This window comes from Stomoxys calcitrans, chromosome 2 (assembly GCF_963082655.1).
Source record: "Stomoxys calcitrans chromosome 2, idStoCalc2.1, whole genome shotgun sequence".
Classification (NCBI taxonomy): domain Eukaryota; kingdom Metazoa; phylum Arthropoda; class Insecta; order Diptera; family Muscidae; genus Stomoxys; species Stomoxys calcitrans.
The window spans coordinates 120,457,640-120,484,403 of NC_081553.1; the positions used below are offsets into that span (position 1 = coordinate 120,457,640).

At 42.1% G+C, this 26,764-nt stretch overlaps 1 long non-coding RNA gene across 2 annotated transcripts; it reads right to left on the reverse strand.

The window, feature by feature from the left end:
- Positions 1 to 4,405: 4,405 nt before the first annotated feature.
- LOC106085863 (uncharacterized) lies at positions 4,406 to 26,745 on the reverse strand. 2 transcript variants are annotated; one of them, XR_001221039.2, is made up of 3 exons: positions 26,694 to 26,745; positions 11,734 to 11,966; positions 4,406 to 5,201 (listed from the first exon to the last, which is right to left on the reverse strand). It is a non-coding gene; the product is annotated as an uncharacterized LOC106085863 (long non-coding RNA). The 2 variants fall into 2 exon arrangements; XR_009397162.1 differs by lacking the exon at positions 26,694 to 26,745 and adding an exon at positions 26,086 to 26,464.
- Between the last annotated feature and the right edge of the window lie 19 nt (positions 26,746 to 26,764).

The window sequence follows — 26,764 nt, forward strand, 5'->3', positions numbered from 1 at the left end:
AGCATTTGCTTGCTTGCGTGTGCACAAAAGCCGCACACAAAGACTTTCCCATGTAGTGGTAAACGTAATGGCTGCTGCTTTGTTTCCTGTATGACTTTCATTGTTGTTGCTGCTTTCCTTCCTCTGGCTCCGCAGCAGGCTGCTAAGATAAGTTCTTGTTTTTTTTCTTTCGCTGCTTAGTGTGTTGTTTTTATTCTTAAACACATTCAAAGTAAGAGTGATTTTTATGGTAGATATTCTCTCTCTGAGAGCCATTTAGCACTCAATTGAGTTGATTTATTTTGTGTTTTATGAGCAATTTCGTCGTTCGTAGCTTTGGCATAGCAAGAAAAAATAACAACAATTTCAATGTGTGTTATAACAAATATTCGTTTTGTTTGTTGTTCATTAAAAAAAAAAATATATATATAACAAAACAAATATATGAGACTAGAGATTAGAAACATTAAACTATTTTGTTTAGCCTCAATAATTCATATTTGATGATTTCCCCACTTTTCATTAAAAAAATTAAAATTCACTCAATGGTCCTTGCACTTTTCTCCAATTTTTTTTGTTGAGTAACGAAAATCATTCATTCGTTCTTTCTTTTTGGTTGGCCTTTATTGGAGTTCTTTGCCCTTGCTGGCTTTTGTTAAGTGTTTGCTGGTGATGCCGCAGAGATAGTTAGAAAGAGAGAGGGAGGGAGAGTGTTTGGATTTTTATTCATCGTTTTTAGTGATTTGATACTATTTATCATTGTTAGATTTTTCTTGAGATTGTTTTCAAGTTTTATTCCAATATTTGTGGAAATAAATGTCAGGTCTTTTTCTGGTTTGTTTGTCGATAAGCTGGAAATTCAAGGGCTGTTTTATATGAGCAGTGGTTTTTATGTTATGAGACAAGCTTAACATGGGGTTTGTATGGTTTTGGAATGGATTTTTAAAAAGTGCATTCTGTCTATCCGTAAATGGACATTTAAGAAATTTAATAAAGTTTTAATATTTTTTAACAATTCCTTTAAGATTTCACTTTCTACTTCAATGTTTTTCGAACTAAAATTAGCAAATTAAAACATCTCGCCTATTTTTATTAAAGAAAAATGGTCTTGTTTTGTTCTGGGCCACAGTTTGTATAACTCTCTCATAATTGAGCTCAGCTCATAAGCACTGAAGTAACCGAGTAGGTCCTGTCTTTGTCAAGGCTTCGATTTCCAAAACAGGCTTTCACCTGCCGCTATAACACATTCGATTGAGAATTGTTAACGTAATTCAATTGAAGACTGCCGCAATTGCCTAACCTAACGTAATTCAGATTACATGAAAACACTAGTTGCGATCAGCCACGGGATCACCAAGAACACCACACAGGTTCGAACTTTGAGCTCCGTATATGTAGTGTTCCCCGTTGTCATGAGAATCTCTGCTGAGAACTACCAGGCGCGTCCACAGTTGCTTCAATTGAAGTCACGGACAATCAGCGGTGCCAGTGAAAGATGTGACCCCACTGATTCTTACTTAGAGTGCCTGCGGTACGGGAAATAACCAGGAGAGATACTGGCGATCGCTCCCATGGACCAAATCAAGCTTGTTCAGCTATTAGAGCTTGGGCAGGATTGGAAAACAGTCAGTCATATTTTACCGAACACATATATCATAAACAAATCGAAAAGGGAATAGATGAGGTGTTAAGCAGATGATACGGTACTAGATGATCCGGTAATACACTCAAGGGTACTCAAAATTCTCTTCCCTAAGGGAAAGGGTATTCAAACCACCCTTCACTAAGAGAAAGGGCACTCAAACTACCAATCGTCAAGGGAAAGGGTACTAAAACTACCCTTTCCCATGGAAAAGAGTACTCAAACTCTTCTTCCCAAAGGAAAAGGGTACTCAAACTATCGTTCCCCAAGGGAAAGGGCACTCTAACTAAATTTCCCCAAGGAGAAGGGTACTCCAACCAATTTTCCCCAAGGAAAGGGTTACTCAAACTACCCTTCACTTAGGGATAAGTTACTCAAACTAACTTTCCCTAAGGGAAAGTTAACAAAAACTTCCTTTCACCATTCCCCAAGGGCAAGGGTACAAAAACTAACCTCCCGAAGAGAAAGGGTACTTAACCTAACGTTCCCCAAGGGAAAGGTTACTAAACCATCACTTCCCCACAGGAAACGGTACTAAAACTACCCTTCCCCAAGGAAAGGGTACTACAACTACCCTTCTCGAGGGAAAAGGTACTAAATTTATCCTTTCCCAAGGGAAAGGGTACTTAATCTAAAGTTCCCCAAGGGAAAGGATACTAAAACTACCCTTCCCCACAGGAAGGGTACTAAAACTACCCTTCCCCAAAGGAAAGGGTATTACTACTACCCTTCCCAAGGGAAAAGGTACTAAAATTAACCTTCCCCCAGGGAAAGGGTACCAAAACTACCCTTCCCCAATGGTAGGGGTACTAAAATTACCCTTCCCCAAGGGACATGGTACTATAATTACCCTTCCCCAGTGAAAAGGCTGTAAAAATTATCCTTCCCCCAAGGGAAAGGTTATTCCAACTAACTTCCCCAAGGGAAAGGGTACTAAAACTTCCCTTCCCCAAGGGAAAGGGTACTAAAACTACCCTTCTCCAAGGAAAAGGGTACTAAAACTACCCTTCCACAAGGGAAAGGGTACTAAAACTACCCTTCCCCAAGGGAGAGGGTACTAAAACTACTCTAATGGAAAAGGTATTCAAACAACCCTTCCCTAAGGGAAACGGCACTTCAAATACCTTTCCCCAAGTAAAAGGGTACTCCATCTAATTTTTCCCAAGGGAAAGGGTACTAATATTACCCTTCCCTGAGGGAAAAGTTACGAAAACTACCCTTCCCCAAGGCAAAGGGTACTAAGACTACTCTTCCCCAAGGGAAAGGGTACGAGGGTAAGCTTTCATATTTCGGGATTGGACAACCCTTGTTTTGCAATCCGCGAACTGACAGCTCTATCGTAAAGCTTGATCCATCAAGGACCAGCGTTTATCGATGGTATGGTGAATTTAACCGAGGGCGTAGTTCACTCCACGACTAATTTCGTGAAGGTCGTCTTAAATCAGTTGTTGTTCCAACAACTATTGATGCTGTGCGCCAACTGATATTGTCATGTGACCTATCGTCAGATTGATACAACCTTCGGCATTAGTGGGACCAGCATACATTCAATATTGCATGAATATTTGACCGTCAAAAAAATTTGTTTCCGGTGGATCCCACACAATTTGTCAATCGCTCAAAAACAGGCTCGTGTAGATTTATCGAAAGAAATGCTCCAAAAATACAAAACAACTACATTTTTGAGCACTCAAACCATCGATTTGATGAGTCATCTGCAGCATAGTCCTGACTCTTTTCCAGGGGAAAGGGTACTCAAACTACCTTTCCGCAGGGAAAAGGAACTCAAACTACAACCGACGAACCCCCCCCCCCCCCAAGGGAAGAGTACTCAAACTACCCTTCCCCAGAGGAAAGGGTACTAACCTACCCTTCCCCAAGGGAAAGGGAAATAAAGCTGTCTTTTCCCAAGGAAAAGTGTACTAAAATTTCCCTTTCCAAATGAAACGGTACTAAAATTACCCTTCACCAAGGGAGGGGGTACTTAACCTACTGTCCCCAAGGGAAAGGGTACTCAAACTACCCTTCCCCAGGGGAAAGGGTACTAACCTACCCTTCCCCAAGGGAAAGGGAAATAAAGCTGTCTTTTCCCTAGGAAAAGTGTACTAAAACTTCACTTTCCAAATGAAATTGTACTAAAATTACCCTTCACCAATGGAGAGGGTACTATACCTACCGCTCTCCAAGTGAAAGGGTACTAAAACTACCTTACCCTTAGAGAAAGGGTTCCCCAAGGGATGTGGTGCGCTTTAGTCAACTTTTTCAAAACATCGAAAACATATTTTGCGCGGTAGCGACTTCGGCCGGAAAGCTCACTGGAAGAAAACCTTGTTAAAAGTGTTACTGCTTGAACAATGAATTGATGAGCTACCGTTGGTATGTACTTTTCTGCTTCTAGGGGCTTTGCACAAAGTAAATTTTCTTTAAAAATCTGGAAAATAAAGATATCTTTTGGCAAACCATAATATGTATTGGGTTGCCCAAAAAGTAATTGCGGATTTTTTAAAAGAAAGTAAATGCATTTTTAATAAAACTTAGAATGAACTTTGATCAAATATACTTTTTTTACACTTTTTTTCTAAAACAAGCTAAAAGTAACAGCTGATAACTGACAGAAGAAAGAATGCAATTACAGAGTCACAAGCTGTGAAAAAATTTGTCAACGCCGACTATATGAAAAATAAGCAATTACTTTTTGGGCAACCAATACTTTCCAAACAATTTCTAAAACATCGAATAACACTTACTTACCAACCTAAAGAAAATCACTTAAATGCAAAAACATGCACTATAAACAGATTTATTGAGTAATATTGCGATTAGTTTTATTTCTTATTAAAGGTATATAAATCTGGTGGCAAACATACATACACTCGAGTTTAATGGAAGCATATAGGAGGAGAGAAACATCAATTATTTGATCCTACTAAAATTTACAATGATTACATTCTTATCATTTATGAAGGCACATTATTTAATGGCCGCAGGACAATGGCTCTTAATGGGGGTTAGCGTCGTAAAAAACGACAACCTGCACTTTATGGCGAGAGCAGTGCGTGCATCCAACAACAACCACCATTCATTATAGATCGATCCATAACATTCTCCTCATTGAGCGGCAGCCAAACATTGGGTGCATTTAATGGTCTCTTATTTAAAATTAATTGCTCATAAATAACAAATTAAACACTTTGCCACACTTTGGTTTATTACCCAACAGTCAGACAGGCAGCCAGCCGGTGGATGTATTGTGGTTAAACGCCAGAGTAGATTTAATATTTAACACCTTTCCGCTTTGATTTTCCACCAAAAAAGCAGTCCCACCGACCGAGAAGAGCGAGCGACCGGCCGTTCGACTGACTCGAGGAGGGACGTGTACATGAAGTTAGCAAAGCAGCAAAGCCCACTTGTTACTTACGGAAGTTTTATTTACTTTTATGGATTTATGACCATGCCAGAACGTATGTTAAAATTCACATTCACACACACACACAGCCATATGCACACTGTAGTTGCTGTTGTTGTCGTCATCATCATTGTGCGTTTGCTGCTGTTTTACATAGTTCACGACTTTATTTGCCTGCGGGAGAGAGAAGTAAAAACGGGAGAGAAAAATCAAATACAAGACAATGCCAAATCAGAGTCAACTGAGCAACAACAATATCATCATCAAGAAACAATTTAATAAGCAAAAATAAACAAACAAATCATAAAAAAACTGTTTCACACAAACATAAATTTTTTTACAACCTTTGGTCTCAAATTGACAAAATAATCATAAAAACAACAAAACTGTGTTACAACAACAACAACACTATCACTACTGCCGCTACCAACGTCATCAAGATCATATGGTAAAATAATGAAACGGTAAGTAAGTTGGGTACCAATATCGGCAAACGAGGTCCATATGGTAAGGTCGGGAAAAAGAATTAACAGCCTAACCATTCATTGCTATTCGATTGGACGGCGCTCGTGTTTCAAAATCAGCTGATATTATAGTGGGAAATAGCCTATTGTATGGTGATTTGAATGAAGCATTGAAAATAATGCCTTTCGTTCCGGTGAACATAGTACTTCGGTAGTTATACAGCCTGCATGCTTTGGGCCTCTTATTTTCTTAAAGCATCTGTGCTAATATCGGACAGTTGGTGTTTGTTCTCGGAAGCGGCAATGTTTTCTCTATTTTTACCCTTCAAACTTTTTGATCGCCAAACAATCTTTCGCGAATCTTGTATAAGAAGGTTACGATAGTGGACGAGCTCGTCTAAGAATCGCTGACGATTCCCCCGTCGTGAGGAGTTGTGTCAACAAATGTTTTGGAATATTTATTAAATATTGCTCTAAAAGGTTTGCGCGCTATTCGCTTAGAAGGTCTAAAATCGCCTATCAATATAAGTTGTTCATCAAAAACTTTACATCTTCGAAAAACTCAACAAAAGTAAGACCGTGCTAAGTTCGGCCGGGCCGAATCTTATATACCCTCCACCATGGATTGCATTTGTCAAGTTCTATGCACGGTATCTCTTTTTAGGCAAACAGAGAATATTGAATAAGAACTGTTATGTTATTGGAGCTATATAAAGTCCGATTCGGACCATTAATGAATGCTGAACATTGTAGAAGTCATTGTGTAATATTTCAGTTCATTCGGATAAGAATTGAGCCTTGCAGGGGCTCAAGAAGCAAAATCGGGAGATAGGTTTATTTGGCAGCTGTATCAAGCTAATGATCGATTACCATATTAGACACGTATGTTGAAGGCCATGAGAGAAGCCGTTGTACAAAATTTAAGCCAAATCGGATGAGAAATGCGCCCTCTAGAGGCTCAAGAAGTCAAGATCCCAGATCGGTTTATATGACAGCTATACCAGATTATGAACCGATTTGAATCATACTTAGCACAGTTGTTGGAAGTGATACCAAAACACTACGTGCAAAATTTCAGTTAAATAGGACGAGAATCGCCCCCTATGAGGCTCAAAAAGAAGACAAGACCCAAGATCGGTTTATATGGCAGCTAAATCAAAACATGGACCGATTTAAACCATACTTAGCGTAGTTGTTCGAAGTGATATCAAAACACTACATGCAAAATTTCAGTCAAATCGAATGAGAATTGCGCCCTCTAGAAGCTCAAGAAGTCAAGACCCAAGATCGGTTTATATGGCAGCTATATCACAACATTAACCGATTTGGCCCATTTACTATCCCAACCGACCTACACTAATAAAAAGTATTTGCGCAAAATTTCAAGCGGCTAGCTTTACTCCTTACACGGACGGACATGGATAGATCGACTTAAAATGACATAACGATCAAGAAAATATATGCTTTATAGGGTCTCAGACATATATTTTGAGGTATTACAAATAGAATGACGAAATTAGTATACCCCCATCCTATGATGGAGGGAATAAAAATGTTTGTATTACTCGTCATATAAGTACTAATCGTCACATAAGCAAAGTGGGAGTTCTGTTTGGTGTTGTGGAAGTTTTCCACTCAAAACAAAATATCGAATAACATAATTCAATACAACTCCAAAACGCACCAGGCTTGAAAGTCCAATGATATCGTAGAAGAGTGTTTCACAAGTCATACGGACGATTATAACGCAATGTGTAGTAAGAGAAACGTAACGAAGAGTTGCTAAAACTTGCGCAAACGCTATGGATTGCCCAATGATATCGCAGAAGAGTGTTTCGCGACTCATACGGAAGAACAATTGCGTAAAAATTTTCCAGGAGATTGATTTATTCATCGCGGGGACGAACGGGGAAACTTTCTGCGAAAGTAGATAATAATTGTGCCCTGTAGCGGCTCAAAAGTCCAAATCCGAGATCGGTTTGTATGGCAGATACAATATATCAAAACATGAACCGATATAGCCCATTTACAATCCCAACTGACCTACCCATAAAGGAAGTACCCATACACGCTTCTGGTCCGTGCCGGGATTGAAAAGAACCCCGGACCCTGGTTCTGTTCGGTTTGCCAGAACCGCCTTCATCATCGGTCGGTGTCGGTGAGGTGTAACCGGTGCATGGAGTGGGTACATTTCCGAGCTTGCTCGCAAGGTGCTGTGCGAACATAGCCATGGGTCACAAGCGTCATCGTCGTCGCCTTCTGCGTCCTCGTCGTCGGACTATGTGACCCCCCCTGACCACTCCTGTACGGACATCATCCCAGCCCAAATATTGCCAGTGCCGGGAAGTGTATCGTTTTTGCAGCGAAACTGCAACGGACTCCGTGGCAAGATTGATGAGAATGTGGATTTCATGAGTCGGAAGAGCATATTGGTCGCAGCGATCCAGGTGACAAAGCTGACCAACACCTGCAGTTTGCACAGTTGTCACGGATACAATGTGCTACGTAAGGATCGCGCAATATAGACCCATCTCGCCTGCGCATGGCGCTAGTGACCCCTACATGGAGTGCATGGGGATAGCAGTCAGGTCCGGTACAGCCGAAATAGAGCTATACAACGTGTACATACCGCCGGTTGGTAACTGTGTACCGATTAATGGCCAAGCTTACGACCCCGACATAAGTGGGTTACTATCTGGCCATAATCGTCTGGTTCTAGGGGACTTTAATGCGCATCACACTTAATGGCATTCTCCCCTAGGTAACGACCAGCGTGGCATAGCTTTTGCAGAGCAGATTGAAAGCTCCACGTTTTGCATGAGTATGCCCCCACTAGGATTACGAGTACGTGCATCAGCTCGCCTGACATCTCCTGATCTTCTGAGTAACGTATCCTGGCAAGCCCTCATCTCTTTGGGGTCAGACCACCTCCCACTAATTCTCACCATCGACCGACCACCCCCCCGCCGGTTGGGCTGGCTTCAGAGAGTATACCAATCGCCGCTTCAGTGAACTGCCACCCTCACGGATGAGCTAGTGGCTAAGAGGAAATTTCGAGACATCATTAACGCAGCAGCCGCTAGCTTTATACCAGCCGGTCGAGTACCCCAAGTGCGGACCAATTTCCCGGCGCAAGCAGTGGTACTTGCAGACGAGCGTGATGGATTCGTGGTATGGACCCCACTAACTCCAGAATCAGCGAGCTGCGGAATTTGTGGCTGGAACACTTGGAGCAATGTAACTTAGGCACCGTAGGCAAGATGTGGTCTAGTGTTAAGTCACTCTCGAACCCCGGTAGACGGGATGACAGGACCTCAGTCACTTTTGGCGAAATAACCGTGACTGATCCGAAGAGATGCGCCAGGTTGTTCAACCGTCAATATATTGTGCATCCCGAGAGAGACAAGGCAAGGAGGAGAGCCATTCGCCGTATTCGTGGTTTCCGAGACGATGAACAGCCATCACAGTTTACCGTGGGCGAAGTTACGAATGTCATCTGTGGCTCCAAACCATCTAAGGTGTTGGGCCCCGATGGAGTCTGTACATTGATGTTGAAGAATCTGGATTCACCTGGAGTTGAGTACCTTACTACTGTCCTCAACCTGTCTTTGAACACTCTCATAGTTCCCGATGTCTGGAAGGGAACCCAAATAAGAGGAAGTCGACCGGGGAGAGCGTTCTCTCACCAGTGGCAAAGACGCTTGAGGCATTACTCCTCCCGAGCCTCGTAGGAGAATTTCCATTCGCCGAGCATCAACAAGTTGGTTCATGTCTGGTATAGTGTCGCCACCTAAGTGCCGATATCTGTTGAACGCGAAAGCCGGGCAATGACAAAGGAAATGCTCCAACGTCTCATCATCTTTCCCGCATGCCCTACACAAACTGTCACTTGCCGCACCGATTTAACATAAGTGAGCTCATTGTCCTGTGTACCGCCATGATACCAATAGATATACTAACCTCCTTCTTACTTCCTTTCAGTAATAGCTTCGTCTTTTCACGATCTGAATTTCTCCATAGGATTTTCGCCGTCCTACCGACCGTTTCGCTGTTCCACAGGGTTACATGCGTATTCGTCGCCCGCGCCCTTAACTCGGACTGCGTCGACCCGAAAGGCTGCGCGTTAACCAAGTTCAATGATGTCAGTTCTCTGGCCTTCACCCTCAAATCGTCTGCCCTTTCATTTCCCCTTTCTCCGTTATGGTCTGCCAACCAATCGATGCGGATTTTGCCATCCTCAGAGAAGGCGTTAATCTCCTTCTAACAATGCAAGACTGTTCGTAACAATGCAAGACTCCTTCTAACAATCCAAGACAGTCCCTGGGCCCACTCTGTCCTCTAGCTTTGAACCATCCGTGTAACTTGATCTTCCAAATGGCAATACTAGGGTTCCGTCAATCCAAGACTGTGCCGCTGGCAGCAATGCCTCGCACTCGACCTCGCACTCAGGTTCAATATTAACTGCTGCTGTTAAATTGGGGCCGCCGTAGCGCAGAGGTTGGCGTATCCGCCCATGACGCTGCACGCTTGGGTTCAAATCCTGGCGAGAACATCTGAAACAATTTTCAGCGGTGGTTATCCCCTCCTAATGAAGGTGACATATATGAGGTACATTGCCATGTAAAAACTTCTTTCCAAAGAGGTGTCGCACTTCGGCACGCCTTTCGGACTCGGCTATAAAAAGGAGGCCCCTTGTCATTGAGCTTAAACTTGAATCGGACAACACTCATTGATATGTGAGAAGGTTATCCCAATTCCTTAATGGAATATTCATGGGCAAATTTGCAGTTTTGCTGCTGTTAAATCAATGACAAGTGGGTCTGAATGACTGGCTTGCCAAAGAGAGACACCTTTGTAGCCGAGTTTTACAATTGCTGCGGTTTATTTTAGTACTTGACACTCAATTGTGACTTAAATTTTTTAATTTCGAGGTTGGCTACTACTTGATATTCAGAACTTTCCGACAGAAGAAGATAATCATTAAGACTGCACTTTGCAAGAAGGCGGGCTCTGTTTCCCCTGTACCCCGCACTCTTGAATAGTTTAAATTCACGAATTTTCAGTCCGCAAAGCACTCCTCTGCGCACCATTAGTTCTTGGACAAGAAAAATGTGAAATCCTTCTGCCATTAGAAGACCTTTTAGTGCCACGGAACCGACTTTACATCGGTAGAGATTTATTTGCAGAAACGTTGGGCACATCGTCTGATTCCAAAGACTCGTTTGACCTTATCATGATAAGTCATCTGGATATTAGACACTTGGTTATGGATGATTTCCCATTAGATGTTTCCCCTGCGGCTGGTGTCGAAGTACTTTCTTAGTTAACTTCTTCTCCGCTGACGAACTCTTTGGGGCGACACACACAGGATCGAGGCTTCGCAATTTTTTGTTTCCTGGAATCCGTTAAGCCTTCTTTAGATAAGTCTTCAGCATGCTTGGTTTTTTGGATAATGAAATATTTTCCAATAATTTGTTACCAGCCCTCGTACAGAAAATGCCAAAAACATAAGGTAAGTATCATTAAAAATAATTATCGTTATATCCTTAAGGCATTCAATTACAACAAATAAATGCATGTAAAATTGACTAAGAATCCTTACTCCAGTTACCCATTGAAGAAATTCATCACATTCATCTGTCTCCCACCATTTGGTCGACTCGTCTGTCCGTCCGTCTGTCAATCTGTTTATTTATTTAGCTGGCTACAAGTTAACGAACAAAACAAACGAAATGAATTGTAGCAGTAATTTTATTACCGTCTAAAGTGTGTGTGTGTGTGTGTGTGTGAGTGAATTTCAGTCGAGGTGGGCATAAACGAATGGATGCAACAATGCCGCTATAGGGGCCATTGTTGACTACTGCCGATTGGGTCATGTGCAATGCAACATGTTTTTGAGGCAACAAGGCGGGTGTTCGAACGTCACTGGTTCTATGGGTACTCTGGTTATGTGAACAGATCATAAAATCTACAATAAAATACAATATTTTTGAGGTCACCAGTGTCAGGGTTACAAATTTTTTACGACTTTTTTTAATGTCGTATTTGCCTGCCGGTTGCTTCTCTTTTCGCCTCGTCTTGTCGACACTTTGATTGTGTCATTTATATTTAATTTTTATGCCATTCAAATAATAGTTTGCTCTCGAGAGTATCTATCTTGTCAACATTTAGAACCCATAAAAATACGCACACACACACACACACACACACTCAGAGACTTATCATTATCATCATCCACTTACCCAGATTTATAATCACAAACGTAACACATTCCGAGCCCACAAAAAGCCATCAAACGGAAGAAGTCGTAAAAATTTCCCAGCTCTGTTGCACGGTAACCGGCGCAGCTGATGCAAGTCCCTCGGTACGCCCGTCATCAACGCCACCATGTCTGTACCGGGGGGCTGTGATGAAGGTTGCGCTCGCTCTCGCTTTCTGGTGATTATTTCATAAACACCCGAATTGAAATTGGCTTCTGTTTAGAAAATCATAAAACGAAAGTTCCATAAAAATTCGTTTTTGTTTAAAGACCGTATAAATAGTGAAGGGAAGACCAACACAACAAACAATTACACCAAACCAAATTAACAATGGATTTTTATGTACATGGAATATAAGTGTATTAAAGAACGATGATGACGATGATGATGATGATTGTGACGACGATCACTACTACGTCGCCTGGTGATGATTTTACGACTCTGATTGAATTGGTAAAACAAGGTGTCTTAATTGTCATCACAGGGTCGTGTTTTATGACCATGGGAAAAGTTGAGTTGTGGAATGCACCTTGGCCATATGGATGATGCAAAGAATTAATGCGAATAGTTATGAAAAAAAAATTGGTTTGGAACAATAGAGAACAAATATTTAATACACTTAAATTATATTCCTTTGAAGTCACCATTGTTCTAGTATTTCTAGAGAAAATCAAAGAAATCATTCAAAATTTTATGAAAATTAAACCTCAGCGAACTCAGGTGCTGAAATCAGAGATCTGGAGCGGGAACCATTTTTTCGCTCTGGCAAACATTTTTCCACTCCGCTGCACGATCCACTCCGGCAATTTTAAAAACATCCAACCTCACTTCTTAAGCATATACCGGAAGCAATTCTAAATGTAAAACAAGTAAAAAGGCGTTAAGTTCGGCCGGGCTGAACTTTAGATACCCACCACCTCGGGTATATATGTAAACCACCTTTCGTCAAAATCCGGTGAAAATGCATACCTTTGGCCCCAATATCAGCAATATCAAAATATTTTCCGATTCGGACCAAATACTAATAAGAACAAGTCATTGTTCAATTGTGTATAACAAAATATTAGTCTTTTTTGAAGCTGTATCTAAAAATAATCCGATCTGAACCATATACGACACGGATGTCGAAAAGCCTAACATAAGTCACTGTGTCAAATTTCAGTAAAATCGGATAATATATGCGACTTTTATGGGCCCAAGACTTCAAATCGAGATATCTGTCTATATGGCAGCAATACACATATCTGAACCGATTTGAGCCAAGTTGCAGAAAAATTTCAAAGAGCCTTACACAACTCACTGTTCCAAATTTTGGCGAAATCGGGCAATAAATTCGCCTTTTATGGCCCCAAAACCTTAAATCAAGAGATCTGTCTATATGGCAGCTTTATCCAAATCGGGATCGATCTGAGCCAAATTGAAGAAGAATGTCGAAGGGCCTGACATAACTCACTATCCAAAATTTAGGACAATAAATGCGCCTTTCATGTGCCAAAAACCTTAAATCGAGATATCGGTCTATGTGGCAGCTATATGTAAATCTTGATCGATTTAGACCAAATTGCAAAAATATGTCGAGGGGATTAATTTAACTCACTGTCCCAAATTTCGGCGACATCGGACAATAAATGCGCCTTTTATGGGCCCAAAACCATAAATCGAGAGATCGGTCGATATGGCAGCTATCAAATCTGAACCGATCTGAGCCAAATTGCAGGAAGATGACAAGGGTCCTAACGCAACTCACTGTCCCAAATTTTGGCAAAATCGGATAATAAATGCGCTTTTCTGGGCGCAAGACCTTGAATCGAGAGATCGGTCTATATGGCAGCTATATCCAAATCTGGACCGATCTGTGCCATATTGCAGAAGTACGTCGAGGGGCTTAACTTAACTCATTGTCCCATATATCGACGACATCGAGCAATAAATGCGCCTTTTATGGGCACAAAGCCTTAAATCGAGAGATCGGTCTATATGGCAGCTATATTAAAGCAGGGTGTGGAAGGGCCTAACATAACTGACCGCCCCAAATTTCGGCGACATCGGACATTAAAAGCGCCTTTTATGGGCCCAAAACCTTAAATCGAGAGATCGGTTCATATGACAGCTATATACAAATCTAGACTGATTTGTGCCAAATTAAAGAAATATGTTGAGTGGCTTTTATGGGCCTGAGACCCTATATCGGCGGATCGGTCTATATGACAGCTATATCCAAATCTGGACCGATCTGGGCCAAAATTGAAGAAGAATGTCGGCAACTCATTGTCCCAAATTTCAGAAAAATTGGATAATAAATGTGGGTTCTATAGGCCTAAGACCCTAAATCGGCGGATCGGTCTATATGGGGGCTATATCAAGATATAGTCCGATATAGCCCATTTCAAACTTAATCTGATTATGGAGAAAAAAGAGTCTGTGCAAAGTTTCAGCTCAAGATCTCTATTTTTAAAGACCCTAGCGTGATTTCAACAGACGGACGGACATTCCTAGATCGTCTTAGATTTTTACGCTGATCAAGAATATGTAAACTATATAGGGTCGGAAATGGATATTTCGATGTTCTGCAAACCGAATGACAAAATGAATATACCCCCACCTTTCGGTGGGGCATATAAAAAGAGATATTGAGGTCAGCTGGGGCTCTACATAGATGCGTAGGTTAGGTTTATATGGAAGTCTCACTCATCAGACTCACTTAGACGTTTTTGTCCATTGTGATACCAGAGGAACAGAAGAAGGAAGATGCCTTCGAGTTCCTACCGTTGAACCATCCAGATCGCTTTAAAAAGCCCAGTAACATGCGAATGTACACATCCGCTAAATCAGACAGGTTCTCAAAGAAATGAGAATCTAAAGTGGAACTCCTTCTAACTGCTAGTGCGGGACACACACACAGAAGGTGTTCTATAGTCTCTACTTCTTCGATGTTCTCACAGCTTCTGCAAAAGTCGTTGCTAGCAACCTTCAGTCTGTCAGCATGTTTTCCGATTAGACAGTGACCTGTCATGACGGACACAATCACTGAGACGTCTGATCTAGCCAATGACAGCAAAGCAGTAGACCTCTTCAAGTCTAGATGAGGCCACAAAGTTTTGAATGCTCACAGCCCGCTCTTTGTGGCCATCTATCATTCGTTGCCCTTCGGGCCTGGTCCTGAAAACTTAGCTTACATGTCGCTAGAGGCCTACCCAAGGATTCCAGTGTCCCTGGAGTGTGTAGGGTAGTTCCTAGTCTCTCAAACTCGTCCACTTTGCAATTCTCTGTGGCCGGGCACTAAGAACAGGTGAATTTTTAACTGTTCAGCCATCTCGTTGAGAGATCTGCGACAGTCGAGGGCGATTTTTGTGTTCAGAAATACGTTCTCCATGGATGTAATGGCTGCCTGGCTGTCTGAGAAGATATTTTTGCCAATCGTCGTAATGACATTATATCTTAGCCATGCCACCACTTCCTTAATTGCAAGGATCTCCGCTTGATACACACTGCAGTGGTCGGGTAACCTTTTCGATATGACCAGTTCTAGATCTGTAGAGTACATCCCAAAGCCCACCTGGTCTTTTAGTTTGGAACCATCCGTATAAAGGGTGATTTTTTTGAGGTTAGGATTTTCATGCATTAGTATTTGACAGATCACGTGGGATTTTAGACATGGTGTCAAAGAGAAAGATGCTCAGTATGCTTTGACATTTCATCATGAATAGACTTACTAACGAGCAACGCTTGCAAATCATTGAATTTTATTACCAAAATCAGTGTTCGGTTCGAAATGTGTTCATTCACCGTAACGTTGCGTCCAACAGCATCTTTGAAAAAATACGGTCCTATGATTCCACCAGCGTACAAACCACACCAAACAGTGCATTTTTCGGGATGCATGGGCAGTTCTTGAACGGCTTCTGGTTGCTCTTCACTCCAAATGCGGCAATTTTGCTTATTTACGTAGCCATTCAACCAGAAATGAGCCTCATCGCTGAACAAAATTTGTCGATTCACTGAAAATGATTTCACTGAAAATGATTCACTGAAAATGATTTGCAAGCGTTGCTCGTTAGTAAGTCTATTCATGATGAAATGTCAAAGCATACTGAGCATCTTTCTCTTTGACACCATGTCTGAAATCCCACGTGATCTGTCAAATACTAATGCATGAAAATCCTAACCTCAAAAAAATCACCCTTTAGAAGCTTATGTAACTTCTGTTACCAGGGATATCGTAGTTCCAATCGGTTCTATCAGATATAGTGGTACAGTAATTTTTGTCAAAAAGCGGCTCAGGTAGGGTGTAATCCACACTGCCTGGAACATCGGATACTGTATCAAGGATAACACATTGTCCGTAGCCGCCACATGACCAATGAGAAAGCTCCCTTAACCTCACGGCAGTGGCCGCTGCAATTTGGGTAACCACAATGTCCAGAGGCATAAGATGTAGCATTTAATTCAGTGCATCAGATGGTCTCGTCCTCAGTGCGGCTGCGATGCATAAACAAGCCATCCTTTGGATCTGGTTGACTATTGAATAGTAGGTGGACTTTTGAAGCGCCGTCCACCAGACCACAAAGCCATATAGCATTATAGGTCTGACAACTGCAGTATATACCCAATTCATGACGCGCGGTTTAAACCCCACACTTTTGCTAATGGGTCTCTTGCAGGTGTATAGGACAAGAGTGGCCTTCCTTGCCCTTTCCAAAATGTTGGATTTGAAGTTCAATTTCCTGTCCAGCAAAACATTTTCTCCACCCAAAGAGAGAGGTTCCACTGTAGGCAACTTGTATCTCCTACTGAAAAGAACTACTTTTATCTTGCACGTATTTATACCCAGACCACTTTTGGTAGCCCACTCTGCTGTTGCATGTGGAGCATCCTGAAGTATATCTCTCAGAGTGCTGGGAAACTTTTCCATAACCGCAATTGCCACGTCATCAGCATATGCGACCACTTTTTTACCTTTTTCTTTCAGAGACAATAATATTTTGTTTATGGCTATATTCGAAAGTTGACAGATCACAATCCTGGCGTAATGCATCTTTTAAAAAGAAAGCTATTAATAGACAAAGTAAGAGTTTATGCTTAGAAACACAAACTTCTTCATGATTGACGTAGATGTGGTTGTACAGGAACACACCAAAGTATTGTATTATCAGCAATGCTTTGGAATATAGGCATATTCAATATGTTTTTGTCCATAGTCGGACTAAGTGCTAGGGGGACCACCCCAACCCCCAAAACACCACTAAATAGGACATATTTACCGACCATGGCAATATGGGACTCAAATGAAAGGTATTTGCAAGTGGAATACGAATCTAATATCAAATGTGGGAGCACGATTCTGGGGGTCCACCCCTTCCCCAAAACACCCCCCAAACAGGACTTATTTACTGACCATGGGAATATGGGGCTTAAATAAAAGGTATTTGAGTATAGAATTCGAATCTCATATCCAAAAATGGGACCAAGTGTTTGGGGGGCTGCATCTTTGGAATATAGGTATAATCAATGTGTTTTTGTCCTTAGAAGAAAGATGCTGTTAGAAAGTCTCCATTGCTGATATGGGATTTTTTTGCCGTTCTTAGAAACATCTCTCAGAAAGCTTACCGAGTGCCAACGAGGTGACAGATTTTGAAAATTTTATCAGGAGATATTAGGTACCCTGGATGGTACCTGTCTTCTTGGTGGAAGAGAATGTTGCAATAACCGGAAATGCAAAATCCCTGGGTCTTCGACTGCTCCGGATAATGAACTTTAAATACAAAACTTTGGATAGGACGATAGGGGAAACTCTTGTCCTACACACTGACAAGAGGGGATTTAAGCAGACAACTTCTGCTGTACTTAATATAACTCTAAACTTAATGCTCCGGACATTGTGGTTAGACCTTGCGTTGCAATTATGCCGTGATGTGAATAGAGTTGTCTTTTGGCCAAGCAGTGGCTACGAACGATGTGGAAATCGTAAAGCGACATACAATAAGTCGAACAGACGTGGTACAGTTTATCCAAAATCTGAAGTTTGGAGACGAGTCAAACTTTTTCAACTCACTTAAAAGTAGTTTGTCAACTTTTTGTAGTCCAAAGTAAGTCAAGGAGACTTTTTCAAATCTGTACATTTAAAAATAAGTGCAAAATGCAATGCAGTTTCAAATCGATTCCAAAACGAAAAACGTGTCCTTTAAATCTGTCTCTTTAACTTTTATGTACGATCTCTCAGCCAACAATGATTCATGGGGCAAAAATAACAAAAAGGGAATATTTTGGCTAAAACAAGACGAAAAGTAGCAATTCTAGTATACATATTCAGTACAATGACTGTCTACAATGAAAATCGCCTAGGAAAATCTTCATCCAATGTCAGCATAAACGACCCATCCACAGAAGTACTCCGTAATCTGCCGCAGTGGTAGACATGCAGACAGATAGACAGACTAACAGACAATCCAACAAAAGATACACATAAAAAAAGTTCAGTTCACACCGCCAAGCCAGCCAACATTCCAACTAAAAGCAAAACTAAACTAAACGACTCCCAATCCCAATCATCCACCCCTTGCTAAAAAAAAGCAGCACAAGCATACGAAAAAGCCATAGCAAAAGGAAACGAACGAAAGGAAAATAAAATAGTTAAGGGAATCATGTGAAAATCCTTCAATTCTCATTTACTATACGACCGTCAATCGATATTTTAAAACCTTAACGTGCCATAATGCCTCATATTGCGCATACTTCCAATTTTCATAGCAACAAACCTGTGATGGTAGTGGTGTTGGCAGACAGACTCTGGTGCTGGCTGGTGTTGTTGTGCTGTATGTGCTCTGTGAGCGCTAAGCGTTCAACTCTCAACAAAAGGAAACCGAAGACAAAGCAAGGAATAAGGATAGCCAAATGAAATGAAATCCGTTTCAAATGTTTTTACGACAGTGGCGTCCCAGAAATGAGATCTGTCTCAATAACAACAAAACATAAAATCGTATCACAACACAAAACCAAAAAATGAACTCACTTCTCCTCTCATACTGGTGGTGGGCTTAGGAGTTCTCACTCAAGAGAGATAACAAAGAGTTTTGAGTATTTTTCTTGCATAGAGTTGCCATGTTTGTTGTTTGTTTTGCAGCCGGCATGGTTTTAGCGCGTTTTTTATTGCATTGAAATTATTGTCAAGTGTGTCGTTACGTACTTTCGGCTTTTACGGCAGATTTTTACGACTTGTGTGGCTTGTGTAGTGCAACCAAAGACAATCTGTCTGCTGTTGTTCCACAACAACGCACAGCCGGAATGAGTTGTTAGGTGGGCTTAAAGGACACCCGGACATGAAGGCAAGCAATTGTAACAATTGTTGTTGCTGGTTGTAAAAAAAAGGTGTCAAATTTGTGATGATTTCAAATGTTCTTGTGATGTGTTAACACTATGATAAGGGAATTTCGGTTACATACTACAAATCTAAAAATGGGGATTAGAAATTCTTTAGCACTATTGAGTAAATGTGATTATTTCCCATACTGTGTCATCAATCATTTAATGGCTTGTTGAGCGCAATTCTACATTTTTTTTTTGCATAGCACGTGGCTGCAATGACGGTTAGAAAAGGCATAACATAAAGAGAGTTATGCTGAAATTTGTATTTATGTTGAATACCAATGTCCCATTAACCTTAACCTTATTAACCAAATAACTCGTGAAACGAGTCCACCATATGATCGGGCGAATGCCCTTTTGTAATAACCCAATATACTGATCTATGATCTTATAAAGTTCTTGCACTTTTATACCCACCACCACAGGAAAGGGGTATACTGATTAAGTCATTCCGTTAGCAACACATCGAAATATCCATTTGCGACTCTACAAGGTATCTATATTCTTGGTCATCGTAAAGTTCTAAGATGATTTAACGATGTCCGTGTGTCTGTCCGCCCATCTGTTGTTCACAAATTGAGATATTAAGCTGGAATTTGCCAAAAATCTGTATTTCTGCTACACGCAGGTTAAGTTTTTGACCATACTTGAATGTATGTGTCATATTGACCGATCTGCCGTCTGAGGGTCTTAAGCCTATATAAGTCATATTTATTACCCGTTTAAAAAAGAGAATTGTTTTAAGCTTCCCGTGATCCGACCTGAGTCCACATCGGACCATATTTAGATATAGCTGCCATATAGACCGATCTGGCGACATAGGGTTTAATACCTGTAAAAAACGCATTTATTATGCCCACCACCGAAGGATGGGGAATATTCCTTTTGTCATTCCGTTTGCAACACATCGAAATATCCATTTCCGACCCTATCTTATATATAAAAATGAATTTGTGTCTGTTTGTTTGTTTATGTGTTCCTTATAGACTCAGAAACGGCTGAACCAATTTTCACTGACGGTGCATAACGATCCCGAGGTGAAAATAGGGTACTCAATTTTTTGATAGCTGAAGGGGGGTGAACCCTCCCCCTTACCGTAATTTTCAAAAACGCCAGATCTCGGTGATGGGTGGTGCGATTTAAACGAAATTTTGTGTGCCCTCATATAGTACCATAAAAATAAAAATTTGGTATTCAAATTTCGGAGGGGGAACCTAGGGGGGCCGCCCCACCCTAAAACCAACCAAACATATACTTAGACCAATCACGACAATATGGGATTCAAATGAAAGGTATTTAGGATAAGAAAACGTATCTGATATCCAATTGTCGGACCAAGTGCTAGGGGGACCACCCCAACCCCCAAAACATCCCTAAATCGGACATATTTACCAACCATAGCAATATGGGACTCAAATGAAAGGTATTTGTGAGTAAAATACGAATCTATTATCCAAATGTGGTAGCACGAATCAGGGGGTCCACCCCTTCCCCAAAACAACCCCCAAACAGGACCTATTTACTGACCATGGGAATGTGGGACTTAAATAAAAGAGTGTAGAATTCGAATCTTATATCCAAATGTGGGACCAAGTGTTTGGGGGGCCGCCTCTCCCCAAAAAGGGACAAATTTACGACCATAGCAATATGGGGCTCAAATGAAAGGTCTTTGGGAGTAAAGCATCTGCCCATCTTCCAGACATCAGGTACTATAAGAGTGTTCAAAGACAGGTTTAGGACAGTTGTAAGGTACTCGACTCCAGGTAGATTTTCAATTACTTCAGCATCGGCATAGAGGTTCCGTCGGGGTCTAACGCCTTGGATGACATTCGGAACATCTTCCACGGTAAATTGTGATGGCTGTCTCTCGGCTCGGATACCAAGTATACTACGAATGTCTTTTCTTCTCCTAACATTGTCACTCTCGGGATGTACAATACATTGACGGTTGAACAGCCTGGCGCAACTCTTCGGATCAGTAACATTTACGTCGAAAAAAGTAAAGTCATCCCGTCTATTGGGTTCGAGAGTGCCCTAACAGTAGACCACAGCTTGCCCAAACCGGTACATAAGTTACATAGCTCCAAGTATTCCAGTGCTCGTCTGCGAGTACAACTGCCTACGCCGGGAAATTGGGGCGCACATGGGGTATTCGACCAGCTGGTTTAAATTGAGTGGTTGTTGCGTTAATGTGTCGGAATTTCCTCTTGGCATCTAGCACAACATCTGAACCCGACCCAATCTGCGTTCTTCTGAATGATAAATGTCCGGCGTTCTGAGGTTATGAATTTGGATGGTCGGTCAATGTTGAGAATTATGGGTAGGTGCTTTGAGACCAAAGAAATGAGGGCTTGCCAGAATACGTCACTCAGGAGATCAGGGGATGCAATGGAAATGTCAGGTGAACAGCAGCATCTCCTCGTAGTCCTAGTGGGACCATCCTCATTAGCCGTGTAGAACATGTAGCGTTCAGTCTGCTCTCCTAAAGCCATGCCCCGCTGGTCGTTACCTAGGGGAGAATGCCATGGAACGTGACACACATTAAAGTCTCCTGGAACCGGGCGATTAAGGCCAAACAGTGAGTCACTTATGTTGGGCTTGTAAGGCTGGCCGTTAACTGGATACTCGAAGCTACTCGTACTCGTTGTATAGCTTTATCTCGGTAGTACAGGACCTGACTGCTACCCCCATTCTCTCCATGCTGGTCACTTACTTCAGGCGCAGGAGAGATGGGTCTATAATGCACAGAATCGTGTATCACGAAGGCCTATCCCCTACCTCCATTCCTTAAGTGAACCTTACGTAGCACATTGTATCCGTGACATGTGTGCAGGCTGCAGGGGTTGGTCAGCGTTGTCTCCTGGATCGCTGCAACCCATATCTTCTTCCGATTTTTAAAATTTACTATTTTGTCGATCTTGCCTCGGAGACCATTGCAATTCAATTGCAAGAAATATACACTTCCCGTCACTGGGCCGCCAATATTGGGGATGGGCTCTGACAAACCGAACAGTACCAGGGTCCGGGATTCTTTCCAATCCCTGCACGGATCAGAAGCGTGCGGAGAAGGCACTCCGGGATGTGCCTCTACCATGACGAAGAACACGTCATGCCGATGAAGGACTTCATCGGGTCAATTCGGTGCGTACAACAGGCAGCCATTGGATTGCTCTGGCGGAACTCTGGTATTGGCATCTGGTTGCAGAAGCTTTTCGGATGTTCTATAACTAGATAGGGGAACATTGAAGACTCGAGGCTGAATTCTGCTGCCGGTTCTGCAAAAGGCTTTTCTGAGTGTGGAACATCTGGTGGGCGGGCAATGGTATTATGAAAGGACAAACGAATTTGCAGTCTAGCGCAATCCATGTAAGATTAGGTAAGGTTGAAAGGGCGGATATTATTCCGCCCCATGCCACTATGGACATAACCTCGAAAAAGAAAATTTTAAGTTAGGAATCCCGTGCAACTTACAAAATTCTTAAATGTTTTCCGTAACACTCCCCTAAGTTGGTTCATGTCTGGTAGTGTGTAGCAACCTAAGTAAAGGTGTTTTTGAGCCGTGAAAGCCGGGCAATGACATAGGAAATGCTCCAACGTCTCATCATCTTCCCCACATGCCCTACACATGCTATCATTTGCCGCAACGTTATGATACCAAAAGCTATACCGACCTCCTTTTTAATTTCTTTCAGTAATAGCATCGTAATCCTACGATCTGGATCACCCCATAGGATTTTCGCTGTCCTACCGACTGTTTCGCATTCCATGTTAATAGCATGGGCGTTGAGCGCGGTGCTATATGGATACCGACGAGTTTACTTCTGATTGCTGGGATACAGCTCACCGAGGGCAGGGCCAGTCACAGAAATTTATTTGTTTAAGTGACAGAGAGAGAGAGAGAGAAAAGGCGGTTTGTATGGTTTTCAATGAGTTTTATTTGGCAGGTAGTACTTAATCTCAGCGTTATCGGTTTAGACTTAGGTTCTAGGAGGAGATCGGCTGCCAGGCGATGTCAATCCTGGAGACGTGATTCCCTTACGGCGTGGATATGCCTTTAAGTCACGGTGAGGAGGCCGCAGGTCGATAGCAGGAATGTGCGTTCATGGGCTCAGCGGCTCCTATGTCTGAAGGTCAAAGGCGATGCGCTGGCTATGCAGGCGCATATGTCTGGAAGACAAGAACGAGGTGCTGGCTATGTTGGTTTCAGGGGACGTGATTCTCTCAACGCACGGATACGGCACTAAGTTACGAGGTGGTGGTCGTAGATAGATGGCACGGGGGTGTATTCGCGGGCTCAGTGGCTCTTATATCTAAAGGAAAAAGGCAATGTGCTGCCTATGTTGGTTTTAGAGACGTGATTCACTCAAGGCGGGAATACGGCACTACGTCACGGGGTGATGGTTCGCGTGTTCACTGGCTCAGTGACTCCTATGTCTGAAGGTCAAAGGCGATGCGCTGGCTATGCAGGTTTCGGAGAAGTGATACACGAAGTGATGGCACAAATATGACACTAAGTCACGGGGTGATGGTCGTAGGCAGACGGCACGTGGGTGTATTCGCGGGATCAGCGGTGCATATGTCTGGAAGGCAGGGGCGAGGTGCTGGTTATTTTGATTTCGGGGACGTGATTCTCTCACGGCACGGATACGGCACTAAGTTACGATGTGATGGTCGTAGGCAGACAGCACGTGGGTGTATTCGCGGGCTCAGTGGCTCTTATGTCTGAAGGAAAAAGGCGATGTGCTGTCTATGTTGGTTTTAGAGACGTGATTCACCCACGTCGGGAATACGGCACTACGTCTCGGGGTGATGGTCGTAGGCAGACGGCACGAGGGTGTGTTCGCGGACTCAGCGGCTCTTATGCCTGAAGCACAAAGGCGATGTGCTGGTTATGTTGGTTTTAGAGACGTGATTCACTCACGGCACTGGTATGACACTAAGTTACGGTGTGATGGTCCTAGGCAGACGGCACGTGGGTTTTATTCGCGGGCTCAGCGACTCTTATGTCTGAAGGAAAAAGGCGATGTGGTGGCTATGTTGATTTTAGAGACGTGATTCACTCACAACGGGAATACGCACTATGTCCTGGGTTGATGGTTCGCGTGTTCACTGGCTCAGCGGCTCCTATATCTAGTGGACTCTGGGCAAAACGCTGGCGACTATGTTCATATACAGGCTCTGACACTCAGGCTCAGCACACTAAAGTCTATTTCACTTCACTTATCTGGATACTGACACGTTTACACTTCACACTTCACATAAGAATTAAAATTGAGAAATCCTTTTATGTGGAAGCTAATCAATAGACCAATTCGAACCAAATTTGGCAAAACTGCTGGAGTTTTTCAAAATGCAAAACTCCAAAAATTTCGCCCTCTAAATCGATTTATATTGGGTCTTTATCAGGTTTATCAGACTGCGCAAAATTTTCTGCAAACTTATCAGGCAGCGCACAATTTTCTGCAAACTAGATAAGGATTACGCTATGTAGAGGCATAAGAAATATAATCTAGAGATCGACTAATATTGGAGCTATAACTAAATATGCTTTGATTTGTCACGGCGACCAAGATTATATACACGTCATGGGATCATAGACCAGACCGAGATGTTAGAAATGCAATGGCGAAGTATGCTAATACCCCCATTCTATGGTGAAGGGTAAAACTAAGCAACAAAATTCGCTGTACACATTTTCCCACTGATACTTAAATCGTTTTACTTAACAAGTAAGAGCGTGCTAAGTTCGGTTGGGCCGAATCGTTATACCCTCCACCATGGATCGTATTTGTCGAGTTTTTTGCGCGGTATCTCTCTTTAAGCAAACAAAGAATAATGAATAAAAACTTTTATGCTATCGGAGCTATATCAAGTTATAGTCCGATTCGAACCATTGCTGAATTGAATGCTGAACGTTGTAGAAGTCATTGAGTAATATTTCAGACCATTCGTATAAGATTTGAGCCTTGTAGGGCCTCAAGAACCAAAATCAGGAGATCGGTTTATATGGGAGCTGTATCAAGCTATAGATCGATTCAGACCACATTTGAGTGGTATGTTGAAGGTCATGGGAGAATCTTGTACAAATTTTCTCCCAAGTCGGATGAGAATTGCGCCCTCTTGAGGTTCAAGAAGTCTAGATCCCAGATCAGTTTATTTGGCAGCTATATCAGGTTATGTACCGATTTGCGCCTCATTAAGCACAGTTATTGGAAGTCTTAAGAAAAACACCTCATGCAAAATTTCACCCAAATCGGATGAGAATTGCGCCCTCTAGCGGCTCAAGAAGTCAAGGTCCAAGATCGGTTTATAGGGCAGCTATATCAGGTAATGAACCGATTTACACCGTACTAGGCACAGTTGTTGGACGTCATAACGAAACACCGCATGCTAAATTGCAGCCAAATCGGAATTGCGTCCTCTAAAGGCTCCTTAAGTCAAGACCCAAGATCGGTTTATATGGCAGCTATATCAAAACATGGACCGATTTGAACCATCCTTAGCAGGTTATGGACCGATTTCAACCATACTCATGCAAAATTTCAGCCAAATCGGGTAAGAATTGTGGCTTCTAGCGGCTCAAGAGATCAAGATCCCAGATCGGTTTACATGGCAGCTATATTAAAACCCGGACCGATATAACCCATTTACAATCCCAACCGACTTACACTAATAAGAAGTATTTGTGCAAAATTTTGCACGGACGGAGGGACATGGCTAGTTCGACTTAAAATGTCATGACGATCAAGAATATATATACTTTACGGTGTCTTAGACGCATATATCGAGGTGTTACAAACAGAATGACGAAATTAGTATACCCCCATCCTATGGTGGAGGGTATAAAAACATTTCCTCAATATTGTTGATTCTTAATTGATTAAATCTTAATGCTGTCCAATTGGCGGCGCAAAAACATTTGTTTACACATCCATTGTCAGGACTAAGGCACCAAATCTAACAAAAACGTACCTTGGCTTTTACTTAAAAAGATAAAAAAATTATGTCTAGGCCTATGCATCAGACTGTTTGTTTGTTTCCTCTATGCATGTACTTCTGTGCTGTTGATTTCCGTGACGGCAAATAGTGATGGTGGTTGTCGCACGACATTTTTTATGCCGCTGCATTAGGGTGGTGATGGCTCGGCGGTTTAAGCCTTCTTCTTTTGTGACCGTGGTGCTACAGTTATGACAATAAAAATTATATTTGCCATAAATGTACAAATAAAAGAGTGCAATTAAAATTTAAAGAAGAGTGTCATCTTGTTTCATTCCTCCATTTATACACTCAGTCAAACATTAAGTGAGTTTGTTGTTGCCATTCCCGTCGTCGTCATCGTTGCTTTTTATATCATTTTAATTGCGTTTATGGATGCAACCGTTTTGTATATCGTAAATTAACCATGATGAAAATGATAAATCACGGCCGCTTCGGCAAATAAACTCAACCTAGAGAATCAGATAGGTTTATTCCCGGACACAAAACGATTCAGAAGTGCCATTATTGACATGCACAGGAAAAAGATAGCGAGTGTGCTGAGGCAATGGCAAAAGGAATATGGCATAAGGAATTTCGCTTACCATATATCATCAAGTGACATTCTGAGAGTTTGAGTGTGGACATTAAATCTGAAAGTAAAGCAAAAAAAAAA